Source organism: Mustela nigripes, chromosome 13 (genome assembly GCF_022355385.1).
Source record: "Mustela nigripes isolate SB6536 chromosome 13, MUSNIG.SB6536, whole genome shotgun sequence".
Classification (NCBI taxonomy): Eukaryota; Metazoa; Chordata; class Mammalia; order Carnivora; family Mustelidae; genus Mustela; species Mustela nigripes.
The window spans coordinates 101157006-101169705 of NC_081569.1; the positions used below are offsets into that span (position 1 = coordinate 101157006).

Genomic DNA, 12700 nt, shown 5'->3' on the forward strand with positions numbered 1-12700 from the left:
CCATCTGTAGACATATACTGGGTCTACCGTCAGGGAGCACTTGTCATTTTGATATTATGATTACGTGTTAGACCCTACAAATCACAACCCAGGTCTCCTCTGAAATGCATTTCCTATGGTGCCAATTTTCTCTTCTCTACTCAATTCTGGATTTTCAAATAGTCTTCTTGTCCTTCTTTTCTGCACTGTTTCACTATACTCACTCATTTATCTACATTTCATTCGACCAAGCAGCATTATAAATGTCACTGCACTTAATCTAAGTAACAGCACTATGAGATGCGGACATCGTGCTCTCCATTGTACACGAGATAAAATTTCAGATCAGAGAGAGTACATATATTGCTTAAGATAACCAGCCGATTGGAGACAGACCCAACCCTCAAGCCCCCTTCTGACTCCAAGTCCAGTGTAGTTTCTGTGTGGGTCCCCTTTACGTGTGTGTTTGTAGAGGAACAATAACATTGAATATTCTACCTGGGCTTTTATCAAGAAGTCATTCAATTCTGAGTTCTTGGAAGGTAGATGAGAGTTCTGAGTCTCTCTCTATAATGCATTTATCTCATCTTCTCCCAGTACTATTGCTTGAACTTGCTCACTAGGTTTGTTTCCTGACATCTCATTGAGGGCTGAGGACTGCGGTCATGATAATATGGACAAAGCTTTGTGTAGGCTGGAAAAGTCGTGCTTGGGGAGTACAGCACAAGGGCTCCCATTTCACGAGGAGGGCACTGTTTACAGCTGGGGAATTGGAAGTGGGGAGAAGCAACACAAAAACAAGGGCCGGTGTGGCAAACCTGGCATGAACTGCTGCTCTCACATTGGTCAGGCATTGACTGTCTGTTGAAGAATCCCTTTTGAAGCCATCTGGCATTGACTCTGGCCCCAAATCCGGGCAAATCTTTGCTCATTCACCAGACATTCACTCAATACTAGCTACGTGCCTGTATTAGTCACTGAAATAACAGGGATGAAATATCCTGTTGAATGAATGATCCAGCTTCCTGGTTGCTGGGTGGGAGATGGGGGAGGAGGGAGACTGGAGGGAAGGGTCAGAGGGTCAGATGAAGAGAAAAGCATTCTGAGTCAAGGGGAAGTGAGTCTACTTGAACCGAACGAACAAATCCTACATTTCTGAACACGGTATCCTAAGTCCGTGAGCATTAATAGATAAAAGGAGATATATCAAATGGGGTCACTTGCCCAACCAGAGCCTCTGGATGATGGGGAGCTCAGCAGTGGGCCCAACATGTGGCTGGAAAGTCCTGGACTCTATGGGAAAATAGTCCGTTTCCTTAAAAGTCTCCATGTGATTTACTGATTCAACCGCATCTTTAGTTCCTCTAATCTCTGTACAGGAAGGCAGATGTTCAGCAAGAAGAAAGCCCTGGATCAGCAAGGAGCTTGGTAAAGATCGATAGGACAACAGGCAGGAGCGGAAGAGTTAGAACCCTGCTCCAGGAACCCCATCCTTCAGGTAAAATGTGATCTAGGTAGAGCGGAATATGATTTAGCCATAAAAAAGAAGGAAAGCTTGCCGTTTGCAACAACAGATGGACCTTGAGGGCATTAGGCTAAGCGAAATAAGTCAGACAGAGGAAGAAAAAATAATGTATGATCTCCCCTATATGTAGGATCTAAAAACAAACTTCAGCCAAACTCAGAGGTAGAGATCAGATTTGTGATTACGAGAGGCGGGGGTGGGGAGGAGGATTAGGTGAAATGGGTGAAGGTGGTTAAAAGGTATGCACTTCCAGTTATAAGACCAATACATCTTCCACATGGACGTAACGGGCATGAGATGTACAGTGTGGAGACTCCGTGAACTGGCCTAACAGAGTAGATCTGAAAAGTTCTCAGAACAAGAAATAAAATCTGTAATGATGTGCAGTGATGGAAGTTAACTAAACTTATTGTGGTGATTATTTCACAATATATACACATGTTGAACTATTATGCTGTACCCCTAAAGCTAATAAAATGTTATATGTCTATTATATCTCAATTAAAAACAAAAACCAACAGACTCCATTGCCTGCTCTACTCACTTTCCTTCCGCTCCTCTTCAACAGATCTGATTTGGAAAAAGAACTATAGGAAAGACAAAAAAGGAATACACCCTTCGGGATTGTTTGCCCTAATTGTGAAGGTCACAGAGTAATTGTTGCTCTGACTCCCTGCAAATGAATTGACTTCGAGCCTCCTTGGCTCGGTTGTTGGTCACAGCCAGTGCCTGCCTCACACCCTTGAGTGTTTGGTTTCAAAATCCAAAGCTGTTCTTTTTGAGTTTGTCGCCAGACCAGATGCTGGCCAATGTCCGCCCTTTTATGGCTGCACCAGCCTTGAGCTAGGAAGTCCTCTGGGCCCAGAGGTCTATAGCCTGAGCTCTCTGTAGGTTGTAGTTGTTTCCAGCAGGCATTTTAAAACATCCTCGAAATGCCTTGACAGTGGATTTAGATTGCTTGACTTCCATTTAAGCTGGTAGGCAGGGGTTGGTTTGCTGTTTGAAGTTTTGTGCCGTTATAAGACACTCGAGAAATATGTGTGGCAAAGTATTCTAGGTATGTTTAAATTGTCAGTTATTGCTTATTCTGTTGTGCCTTCAAAGAATGTTTTTGTTAGAGGTCACAGGGGTTTGACTGACTTCTTTGCTCAAGAGAAGAGTGGAAAACTACCTTCTCCAGATTTGAAAAGAAATTACTCACAGGTTTTTTGTGGTTTGTTTCTCCCCCCTCCCCCGCCCTACCTTGGGTTTAGAGAAGAGGGTCTCTCCACCAGCAAGGAAAGAGAAAAGAGGGGGCTTTAATAGAGGGGCGGGCCTGGGACTTCACACTGGGCTGGAAAGGCTGGCCGGCCCAGGAGGGACCTGTTAGAGCAAGTTCTTGTTTGGGCAGCTAGCTGGAGAAGCCATCAGAATCGTTGGGTGATCAGGAGAGCTGAGAACAAACCTTGACTCCCAGCCATGATTCAGGGTAAGCTAAACACAAAATCTATCTTTTGTTTGGGAGACTTCGCCATTCCACAGTGTTTTCACATGCATTCATTAATTCGAGCTACTCAGCCCTGAGTGCTGGGAAGAATGGGGCAGGGAGGTGCATCTTTTCTTAGGTTACTAACTTGGGATAAATGCAGATCTTCGCAAAAGACAAACACTTACAATCAAATTTTAGGGTGGTACTATGTAATACGTTAAAAAACGGCCAGAGTTAGTGTGGAAGGTTCTGGATTGTGCCTAGTTTGATAATTTAAATTGTAATTGATGTTGGCTAACTTTTACTGAGCACTTACTATGTATCAGGCATTTGGCTACAAATTTGACATCTATTATGTCATTTAATTGTCACAGTTCTATTAAGTAGCTAGGTAGTCATTTTCTTTTTTTAAATAAACATATAATGTGTTATTAGCCCCAGAGGTACAGGTCTGTGAATCACAGGGGTTTACGCACTTCACAGCACTCACCATAGCACATACCTTCCCGGATGTCCATCACCCCACCACCCTCTCCCTACCTAGATAGTCTTTTTAACTGCAACATTGCTGATGGGAAAAAGAAGGCATAAAGAGGTTATGTGCAAGAAGTCTAACAGTCATTAAGTGGAGGAGTCACATTCAGGCAGAAAACTGCTGAGTTCCTGATCTTCAGCACCGCCCCCTATGCCTCTGCTGCTTTGTATGTAGGTCCTCTGCCTGGACCATTGCTAGGTGCAGGGTTCGGTTACAGTGCCCAGCTTTAGTTCTAATGGAATCATGTCTGTGTAACACTCTAGTACCTTCGTGATGATGATTCAGATCTTAGATTAATGCATGAGTGGCGTGTAGATCATGGGATGGGCAACATGATAGGATTAAAACAAAAACAAACCAAGTGTAAACCAAGAAGGCCTGGAGCTCAGGCTGAGCCTTGCCCCGGTATCGGTAAGTTTGATGACATGGACCGACTTTAACCTCTCTGGACCTCAGTTTCTTCGTTGGCAGTGTGACTGAGTTGTACCAGATGAGAGCCTTCTGCCATCTGGAGACAGTGCCCCCCAAAGTAGGCAGAGTTGGCAGAAACTGCTTCCAAAGCTATCAGGGGGTGGACAATGAAATGGATGCCAAAGGTTAATGGTCCGGCAACATGGATTTATGACTTTCAAGTTCACTCATTTTAGTTCTGCCTAGTGTAGTTAAAAGAATTTTACAGGGGCGCCTGGGTGGCTCAGTGGGTTAAAGCCTCTGCCTTCAGCTCAGGTCATGGTCCCAGGGTCCTGGGATCGAGCCCCACATCGGGCTCTCTGCTCAGCAGGGAGCCTGCTTCCCCACACACACACACCCTCTTCCTGCCTCTCTGCTTACTTGTGATCTCTGTCTGTCAAATAAATTTAAAAAAAAGATCTTCATGGCTTCAGGAGGCACTCAGAACTCAATATTAATTCTCTGAATTCTCTCTGAAGTTCAAGATGTCTCCCCAACTCAGTCCCATACTAGAATATGTGCAACACTTTCAATGTTGTATCGGCACAAAAGGGTATTCATAGCCTCCTTTAAAAAAAAAAAAAAAAGAATTTTACAAAATATGTACAAAAATAAGCTTGAATAGGGCTTAAGAATTTAGGGGGGAAAAGAAAAGTGTTATTTCTCTGTCCCTCAACCCCAGTCCCATTGCCCAGACATTACTACTGTTTTCTCCTTTCAGAAATTGGCCTTTCAGAAATTGGCTATTCATATACAACTATGCAATAAGTCTGTGATAAAAATTTGTGAAAGAGGGACACCTGGGTGGCTCAGTTGGTAGAGCGGCTGCCTTTGGCTCAGGTCATGATCCCAGCGTCCTGGGATCAAGTCCCACATCGGGCTTCTTGCTCAGCAGGGAGCCTGCTTCTCCCTTTGCCTCTGCCAATGCTCATTCTCTCTGACAAATAAATAAATAAAATCTTTTTAAAAAATTTGTGAAAGAATCTGCTAGTTTCTTTAAATTCTCTTATTTGCAAAAGCAGTGTATGACTATAGGCACCTTATAAAAAGATCTTCAAACGAAACCTGTTTTTAAAAAAGCGCAAGAGTTCAGGGGCACGTGGGTGGAGCAGTGGGTTGAGCACTTGATTCTTGATTTGGGCTCAGATCCTGTTCTGGGATCCAGCCCTTCCTCAAGCCGGTCATTTGGTACAGAGTCTGCTTGGGATTCTCTCCCTCTCCCTCTTCCTCTGTCCCTTCTCCCTGCTCATGTACACACACTCTCTCTCAAATAAATAAAGAAAATCTTTTAAAAAGCACAAGACTTTAAATTAATGCATGTTGAATTCCATTGCCTGCCACCGAAAGATGAGTAAGGCACTGTGCTGGAGAAAACATTTGAATTGTGAAAATGTTTCTGAACATTATGGAAGCATCAAAGTATTAAAATAAGCTTCCGTTTTGTCTTAGAGCCTTTTAAAAAATCACAACAAAAGTCACTGAGGGTGACTCTTGCTTAAAAGTACTTTTGAAGGATGAAAATTTGAGGTTGAGCATGTTTCTCCATTTCCCCTCTAAAAGAATTTAGACTGTTTGGAAGTGTTCTGTTTTGAAAAACCTCTTAAGAGGGCGTCTAGTATCTTTACTTTTTGTTTGTTTTTCCATATAGCTGGTGCAATTTTGTTATATAATCATGTGACTCTTTTGTTTCCCCAAACGAATTTAAAAATAAACAAGCATTAAGGGAAATTAGCCACAGCCCGCCAACCTTTCTGTCTTTCCTCTATGTCTCGTTGTGGGTCAGTAAGTCTTCTTATAAAGCTGTAGGATTCAGGGCCATGTAATTTTGACTCCATTCTAAATGTGATAGACAAAATGTGTGGTATTGTGAAGACTTGTTCGTGCCTTAGAGCCGTGGGGGGTCCTCTCTTCCTGGGCTCTGCTTGGTGTCATTAATGAGTCCATTAATTTTCCCATCAGGGGATCATACCTTAGTGAGGGAAGCTGAATCTGTATCACGTGTCCAAACAAATGAGAGCCAGTTGAAGATATTTTCAATACAGTCTGTCCACGAAAAGGCCTAACGGCTTCCCTGCGGAGCTGCCTCCAGTAGAGGGCCCAGGTGCAGCCCCTGGTGTGCCTCCCAGGCTCTGGCACTAGAAACACCTGGAGGGCTTCTTCAAACGCACGTGGGTGGGCCCCACCCTCAGAGTTTTCCCAGTGCGGTAGGTCCAGGGTGAGGCCCAAGAATTTGCAAGTTTCCAGGTGATGCTGTTGCTATTGGTCCAAGGTGCAAACTTTGATAACCACACGGGCTTAGTACCTTCAGAAGCCATCGAACGAGAAGGATGGATATCGGGTTTGGCAGAATTCATATACTGGCTTTGGCTACTAAGTATACACAGCCCCTTCTGAATTTCAACTACTGAAGGAAGGGAGAGATAGTTCATGCTCTGAATGTGTGGAGTAGTGTCTGGCTGGCTCAGTCGGTAGAGCATGGGACTCTTGATCTTGGGGTCGCGTGTTCGAGCCCCACACCGGGGATAGCGATTAGGGAATGTGCAGAATATGTATATTCATTTTAGTTGTTCACTGGCATGTGGACTTGGAAGCAATCAATACAAAAAGATGTCCACATGTGCTTTGAATTATGAGTCTTTCTTCTATTATTGTTTTGTTTTTTAGATTTTTTAAAAGACTAGTATGATTAGTTATAGCCTGCCCATTTAACTACTTTCCACATTTCACTTTTAAAATGAAATCATCCTTCTTGCATTTAACTAATGGAAAGTTCTTCAACTTGCCAAGCAAGGTTCCACTGTTCCTGAAGAAAATTTTCCAAAGAACTGGAAACTCTATGCAGTTTTTACCCAAGAAGCAGAATAGAAATGCTCAAATTTATGTTACTTTGGTACATATTTTCCACCGTTTGATACTTAAGTAATATCCATCACATTGTATCTGAAGACACTCACTTGACTCAGTAAGAGGAGCAGTTTGCATTCATAATTTCTTTTTCATCAGGCTTTTAACCCCCTCAAGTATTATTTAAATTTATTTTGTGTACAACTAACTAAAATCATTGATCTCTTCAGCTGACGTTAATGAGTGATCATCATGTATCAGCGATTGCTAAGAGATTTATGGGCTCGATCCCATGCAATTATCACAACAACCCCATGTTCTCTGTCTTATGAATGTTTAAGCTGAGAATGAAGGATTAAGGAACCTGCCCAAGATCCAAGTGGCTAGCAAGGATCAGGACAGGAACTCAGAGCAGGGTAATTCCGAAGCATAGGTGCTTTCCCACTACGCTCTCACCCTTATTAAAAACACACTTTTTGAAGAGCTTCCTATACTTGGCATCATTAAATATTGGTTTTGCCTGCAAGGGCGTTCAGTCTAAAATAGTTAACGCTATTGAGCAGACAGTGAAGAGCAGATCTGATCAAACACTGAAAAAAAATTGAATAGTAATATGCAAATATTTGCACAGAAAAGAACTTTTGTGAAAGGAAAGTCATGTTTATGTGTGTTAGGGCAAAGGGTATGGTATTTATCCTTCCCTTAAAATTAGGGTGGATTGCAGGGAAGACTGTATCAGGAGCTCCTTAATGTTGAAGCGTGAGGCTTTGACAAAAATAGGTTGAAAGGGCTCATTGGTTATGGGATTTGTTCTCACAGAAAGGTTTGCTTTGGGAGGTGAGTAAATTTTCCAGAGGGGATAGGTTCCAGCACTGCCCAGTAGCACTATCTGTAAAGATGGAAATGTACAGCAGGGTCCCCAACCAGCCACGTGTAGCCCTTGAGCCCTTGAAAGGTGACCAGTGCAGTGGAGGAACTGAATTTCGGGTTGTATTAAATTTTAGCTCACTGTAGTGTAAAGAGCCGTGTGTGGCTAGTGGCTGTCATTATTGGACAGCATAGGAACAGTAAAAGGCAATAGGAAGTTTAAGTGGTGGGAGGCAGAGATGGAGGCTGACATGTGTGGACTTAAACTCGGGTATAGAAAGAAGTCCTTGTCTGCCCTCTGCAAGGACACTCGGATAGCAATATGAGGAAGATAAGCGACAAGTGGAGGCATGGGATTTCAGACACGAGATAGATCGGGACAGACACAAAACTCTAAATTCAGGGAGGAAGAAGAAAGGGACAAGGTGATGTGTCCGGGGTAGGGGACATGGCAGGGTTTGGTCCGTGACTGATGGTGGATGACAGTACAGTGGAGGTTGGAGGTTGGCAGCTGCCTCAAGGTTTCCACCCTGGTGATAGGAAAACGGCTTCTTTTTGCAATGTCTCATTTGTGTTGGCATAGGAACATCTAGCTTCAGATGCCTTATAGACAGAGTGTGTATCCTGAGGATGTATCAGAGAGCAGGTGTAGGTGGATAAACAGACTTAGCATTTGAATAGTGATAACATGTAATCCATGCACCCAGATAATATTCAGAGTTATGTGTTTTAAAAAATAGTAGGAAAGTCAGTGTGAGTGGAGTCGGGAGAACAAGGCAAAGTCTGGTTAGAAATAAAGTTGGAGAGGTAGCCTTGTAGGTTACGGGGCTACTAGGGGTCATCTAGTCCTTATATAACTTTGGCCGGTATTCTAAGTATGATGGGAGGCATTCGGAAAGTTCGAGAAGGAGCATGAGTTTTCTTGTGCTTTGTAAATGACCCCTCTGAATGGGGTCCAGAGAACAGACTTCAGTAACAGAGTAGGTGTGGAAGCTGGGAGCTCAGTTAGGTAACTACAGTACGCCAGGTGAGAGAGACTGATGGCTTAAACTGACGTAGCCATGATGGAGACAAGTGGTTGGATTGCAGAGAGATATTTTCAAAGCAGAGTCAACAGAAGTTGTTGTTGGATGAGACATATGGTGGTGGTGGTCGAGGGAGTCAGGAGTGATTCTCAGATTTCGCCCTAAGCAGTTGAGCAGTGTCCTTTGTTGCTATGGGGAACTCTGAAGAAGTGCCAGGTTTACAACTCCAAATCAAGAATTCTGTTTTGGACATAGTAAGCTAGAGATGTCTACTAGACATCCTAGTGAGGCTGTCAAGGAAGCAGTTGAACATGTGATCTTGGATTTTCTCATGAGTTGATGAGTTATGATTTGCTAAGGTCTTTGGGGGAAGGAAGGAACCAGAAGAGAAGGAGAAGCTGAGTGGCCAGAGTATTCAAGAGTGGGACAGAGATTTTAGGAAGTGTGAACTTACAAGATCCCGTTTTGGAATGGAGGTGCTGACCCAGGGGGTGGGGGATGGGAGAACTTGCCTTTCTGGTTATGGTGTTGTTGAAACAGACCAGGTGTTTTTTCAAGAGGATGGTGTAGTGTGGTGGCAATCACTGGGAGAAAGCCCACGCTGGGAGGCTTTGGTATGTTCTCAGAGAAGGGAGAAGGCAGGGAAAGCAAAAGTCGACGATGGATTTAGGAGGGTTCCAACAGAGCACCTGGGTAGAAGTCAAGCTACAGCCTGACTTTGTCATGGTATAAGCCAGTTGTTGCCTGCTCCTTGTGCACGAAGGCATTTTTAGGCTATTTAATCAAATTTTTATGCCTCGGGGTTGAATAACAGAGTGGGAAGTGTTGACTTAAATTGTTTTTTCAAGCAAGCATAAATGTCAGAATTTAGGAGAATTGTGCGCTGAAAAAAGAGGAGTTTATTTTAGAAGAGGGAACTTTTTGCTAGTTTTTCTCATTTGCCTATAAGTATTTGTCACACGTAATCATCTTGCCTGCTTTTATAAATGTAGGATTTCCATTTACATGGAAATGTGTACTTCATATTTTTTCCCATTAAAATGGCCAAGTGTTGAAATATTCGGTATTCTAGTTTATTCTTGTCTCTGGTCTACTTAGGCTTTTAACCATAAGAATGTTTGCTATTTAAAAAAGCAAGGTTTTCTATTATAGTTGTTGGCTTCTAATGGACCAATAAGGGCAGTGGAAGGGGTTACTGAGAACTCTTAACTAAGGGAATGGTTACTCCAGAGAGAAAGGTCTTGTCACTCCAATTACCACTTACCTCCTCCACTGATTCTCACCTGACAGTCAACAGAAGAGGAGCAAATGCAGGTAAATTAAGTCAAACAGACTCCCCACTTTTACCAGATCAAAGGCTTGGAATAGAGGGTTTACATATTGTTTATAGATAAATCTTTACATTGCATAGGATTCATCAGTCCATCCTGTTTCCAAACCTGTATAAGTAATTAATAGCTGCTTGAGGAGATAAAATGAGAATTTCTTCCCTGGGTCCTGTTTCGAGACAGGGATCCCCATGTCATTGGCTCGTGCTTTTTCCCTTCGTGTGTTTGTTGGCATGGTCCCATCGTCAGAGGTCCGGGGCCACTGATCAGCAGTGACTCAATCTTGTCCCCCTTTGTCTCATTATAGTAGCTCCCGCGACTGGATTATACTTATGTCTTGTGGGTTGGCAGTAGGGAAGAGGACTTCCTTCCGACATTCATGCTCAAGCAGCTGTTTCTCTTTCTCCAAAAACACCAGTTTCCCCAGCCCCCAGCTGGTTCCTCCCTGCAAGAAGCCCAAATCTGCCAAAGTCATGGCCAGACCACGTTTGCCCTGTGACAGTGCAAAGAACACCAGTGCCGCCACCCGCCCCACCCCGCTCCATGAAGCTTTTCCAAACATAAGCTTCTGTCCTCTTTGTCAAGAGCTTATTTTGTCATCTTGTTTCTCTTCCCCTATAAATAATCCATTTTCCCTCTACCACACTCCTAGGACAGAGGCGTGCCCCGTATCATACGCTTGCAGTGAGCATTCTTTCAGTGTTTTTTACTCGCTTGACCTTTTGGTTCTTTTCTTTTACCCCTCTTAGGATCTCCCAACCGAGGTCATGGAAGGTCAGAGTAAAAACGAGATTGACAGACTGCTTGTCTGCAGAGAACCGAGTGCCACGCTTTGTGGATACGCGCAGAAATCTTGCCTCGTCTGCAGTGACCCTCGCCACACATTGGCTTCACTATTTTTGTTTCATGGTCTGGAGGCCCTGGTGATAGGAAGGAACTATAAATAAGAACAACCCTGAGAGTGATAGGATGAGCTCAGATGATCCTTAACTTTTTGGCCTTTCTGCTGGCTTAGAATTCCTCAAGGCCTATTATAGTGACTTATTTCACTTGACTGAGAATACCAGTGGCTCGGAGCTCCTTAAGTCACTTACAGAAAGGACTCGTGGTGTGAGGGTGTTTGTCCACTTGCTTCTTGTTGAAATACCTTGTATTCTGATGCTCAAAGTAAAGAGAGGGTGAAGTGGGCAGTAACGGAGTGATACTTTACAGACACACTTCAGTGCCCTTAAGGAGTTCAATGTTACAGGAGTCGTAACGTCAAATAACTAAGTTCTCTACTTCTTTTTTGTTGGGCAAGTTCACTTGTCACTTCACAGATCTTCTTCATGGGAAGTGAGCCTGTGCTGTCGAAGGGTGAACGAGTGCCTTGCCCTTTGTGGCCAGGGTGTTGGAATCGAAACATATTAAAGAGTTAATTCTTATAAAAAAGACTTTTTAGTCAATGGGCGCTACCCACAAAGAGATTTTGAGAAAACAGTCTCTTCAGAATGATGACGATGGTATGTTCTCAGGCAAATACCATATTCTGTGATTTCCATGAAATCAATATTGACGTGGCCTTCTGTCATAAGGAATGCTCTGTCCATGTGCCTGTGGGTGTATGTATATATTCTAAAGCGATAATATAGTCATCATAGAGTAATCTTGCTTAATCTCAATCAGGAGTCTGTGATCCCTGAAGGCAGCCTGAATGTGGAAGGACCATTGACTGTTTCTTGTAGACAGAGTCCCAGGCTTTTATGTGGACATCCAGGCAAAGGCAGGTGCCGCAGCAGCCCTTCTGTGCTCGCTAGTTGCCACCCAGTCACCACCCAGTGCACGATTCCTTATGGCTCATTCATCTCGCTTCTCTTTGTTCCCCTTCCCCTTGTGAGGGCTTGGAAGATGAATTACACCCCAGAGTTAGAGTTTATCCACAAGGTCACAGCCCAAGTTGTAGGAAGAAAACCAGAAATTGGCCCTTCCACCCTTTATCTTAATTCCTGGCCTGAGCAAAACCTCTTAGGATCTCTGTCCCCCTCTTAGGATGGTGGGGAATTCCTGGGTCACTCGGCCTGAGAGGACTGTGGCACTGACACCTCCCCTCTGCATGTTTCCTGTCCATAGAGCAGAAATCGTGAAAGAATGAAGTGGTCCAGTCCCTAACCTTTCCATTTCTTTGCTTTATAAATGAATAACAGTGATCTAAAAGTGAAAGAATGTAGCTAACCAGTGTCATTTGGGATCTTCTAAAGGAGTACGGAAACTCTGCATTCTTCAGACCAACTTGGGGCATGCCAGCACATTCCTCTCCGATGAGGTGGAGGAATACTGGTGGCGGGGCTGGGATTTGTAGGGCTGGGGCGGGGAGCTGCTGTGTAAAAATACATTTAATTATATTCCTTCTCTGCAGTAATATTGATACCATTTTTAGCCCATTACAAATACTGTGATTTTCATTTAAATCACGTCCATTATCTTATTGACCTAGTTTTTATTTTGTAATCAAAATGTTCTATTTCTGGAGAGCTCAGCCCAGAATCATTTTTTCCCCCTAAAGGTTATAGACCTTTTGTGGAGGTTGTTTTTTTTTTTTTCCTTTTCTCTGTCAGATCTGTGGACAGATGGGCCGCCTCTGTTTTCGCTGTATTATGGAAAATGGTACTATATTGTTCTCTAGAAGAGTGAGGCGTTTCT

The 12700-nt window shown here is 43.5% G+C and overlaps 1 protein-coding gene across 3 annotated transcripts in view; it reads left to right on the forward strand.

The window, feature by feature from the left end:
• The window catches only part of SAMD4A (sterile alpha motif domain containing 4A), a 207686-nt gene that overhangs the window by 62984 nt on the left and 132002 nt on the right, over positions 1–12700 (forward strand). Inside the window, exon 2 of one of the 3 annotated variants that reach the window (XM_059373243.1) lies at positions 1359–1477. The exons of the other annotated variants lie outside the window; for them this stretch is intronic. The gene's annotated coding sequence lies outside the window, so the exon portion shown is untranslated. The remainder of the gene's footprint in view (positions 1–1358; positions 1478–12700) is intronic. 3 annotated transcript variants of the gene reach the window in all.